Genomic DNA, 2538 nt, shown 5'->3' with positions numbered 1-2538 from the left:
GTGAAAACTGACACTGCCGCAGTCAAACGTCCACGAATGTATTCCCACGTGGAAATAAGCATAAAACACAAAAACAGGAATGATAAATAGAAAAGTAATAAAGAAGAATATTTTGTTTCATATGTTTGTGTATTTCCCATGCTATCTCTTCTCGCCACTCACTAACCTGACAGAGAAAGGAAGGAGGGAAGACGAGAGACTTTTGTTTTTTTTCGACTGAGGAGAGGCTTCCCCCATCCTGGCCATTCACAGATAAGTTAAAGTCGTCTTTTTAAAGTTTCCCACGCATGCATTAGAATTCATCTCCAAACAATAGGATAGAAAAACACAAGAACAAGGGATGCAAAAAGGAGCTTCTTCCTCAAAACAACGCAAAGGAAGGAAGGAGGATGAGGAAGAGGAGGAAAGGATGGAGAGAGTGAGGAGAGGTGAGGAGCGAGGGATGGAGAGAGGGGAGGTGCTGTGAGAGAGGCAGACTGGAGTTTTAGTTCTACAGACATTTCTGAGAGGCAGAGCTGCTCTGGAGGCAAAAATAATCTCATTGGTTGAGTTAAACTTAAACGGGCGGAGCCAAAGAACCACAGTTTTTCTGGCTAAGTAACGTTAGACTGAAGTCCTGTGAAAAGGGCAAGAGGTAAGGTAAAATTATGGCTAAAATTATGAAGCCTAGAATGCTTTTTTTGAGCTGAAAAAAATGCAATCTGGTTACACTAAGTTATCTAGGTTAGCTAGTTAGCCTAGCTGACCTTCCACGCTCAGACTAGCCATACTAGTCTGTAGCTAGCTAGGTAAGCTAGTTAAGCTAGCCAAGTCATGGCCATTTATATTTTTTATTTATATTTTAGTTCCTTCTTTGCCGTTCAAATCTGCCAGTTAGCTAACTTGCGCTCTAAAAAAAACTGTGGTTCTGGTTTGGCTCTGCCCACTGAGGTTTAACTCAACCAATCAGATTACTTCTGCCTCCAGAGCGGCACTTCTTCCGAGAAATGTATGTAGAACTAAAAACTCCAGTCTGCGCGAGAAGGAGGTGGAGAGGAGAGGAGAGAGGGTGTGACGGTGGGCAGAGCGTTCACTCTGCATCTCGTTTTGATATGTTTGGTAGTTTGGGTTTCAAGTAAAGTTGCACTATTGGTTAGCTCAGCTGTCAGTCTTCTCACAGGGGCGTGGCTTAGCTCAGATTACTGTCGGTGCAATGGTGATGCAGTCTCCTCCTCTTACACATAAGCCATTTATACAGACAGACAAAAACACACATACACACACACACACACACAACTGACCCCAGAAATTCCCTATGGAAACAGGGGTTTGTACCACATTATTGCTCTGTCAACAAAACTCGCCTATACAGTACAGTGGAATAATCAAGGTTTCCATTGAAGTCATGCCAGTAGCGAGATGACAGGGTTTGTGATCCATTTTGTAATTTCTTTCTACAGCCGTGCCCATCCCCTCTTCCTCTTCTCCTCTCCTCTCGACTCATCACCTACCTCCTAATCCCTTCTTCTCTCTCCTTTTCTATCCTTTCATCTCAGTAACGTCTAGTGCAGTAGCTGGTAGTGCACCTACCCTATAAGTCTCTATCATGTCTCATTATTTACGCTTGTTCTTCTGATGTCGAGCAACATGCCTTCATAAATGTGTGGTGGAGAGAGAGAGAGAGAGAGAGAGAGAGAGAAATAGAGGGTGGATACAAGATAGGAGGCAAAAGAAAGGAAGGAATGGAGACATGGGGTGGATGGAAATTAGAATCAGTCATATGGCGATGAGAGAGAGAGAGAGAGAGAGAGAGAGAGAGAGAGAGAGAGAGAGAGAGAGAGAGAGAGAGAGAGAGATCCAGTTGTGACAATAGGGCTGTGCACATCCATATCCATGAGGCACCTCTGCCTCTTAAAACAAGACATTTAAGTACTAAGATCACCTTTGCTCCAACAGGTCAGGGTTCTCAAACTGAGGATGTCACAAGATAATTTTTGAGGGTTGCCAGAGGATAATATAGATAAATGCTTCTGTTGTGAAATCAATAATTTGCAGCCTCTAGGCGTCCTCTGATGATTAATCAAAGGAAGAGGCCTGAAATGGGGAAATTAAAGTTCTTTTTGATAGGTGAATGGTAATTTCTTTTAATGCAGACAGTAGGAAGGCTGAGAGAGGCAGACGCAGGAGAGTTTCTGGTGGGATCTCAATCCTAAACCATCATGGGGTTCATGTGCTTCCGTAAGGTGGAGGTCTGAACCACGACACCATCTCTCTGCATGGCAAACCTTCACGTTTCATGGGCTGTGAACCAAAAAGTTTGAGAGCCACGGCTAGCAGAAGGTGGAGCAATATGATCTTAATGCTAGATTATGCTTGAGAAACACAGCGCAGAAGGCTGTTTTTCTGCGGGCAACTCCGATGGGCGACAGTGTCCAAGGAGCTGCCTTAGCAATGCTGCCTCAATCACATGCGATCATCTTGTTGACAGATGACACTCGAATATACTTTGGACTTTTGTGTCTTGCTTTGTTGCTGGGAGAGTTGCCCGTCTACAGTGGG

Source organism: Centroberyx gerrardi, chromosome 7 (genome assembly GCF_048128805.1).
Source record: "Centroberyx gerrardi isolate f3 chromosome 7, fCenGer3.hap1.cur.20231027, whole genome shotgun sequence".
Classification (NCBI taxonomy): Eukaryota; Metazoa; Chordata; class Actinopteri; order Beryciformes; family Berycidae; genus Centroberyx; species Centroberyx gerrardi.
The sequence above is the reverse complement of the archived record's forward strand: the minus strand, read 5'-3'. Positions refer to the sequence as shown.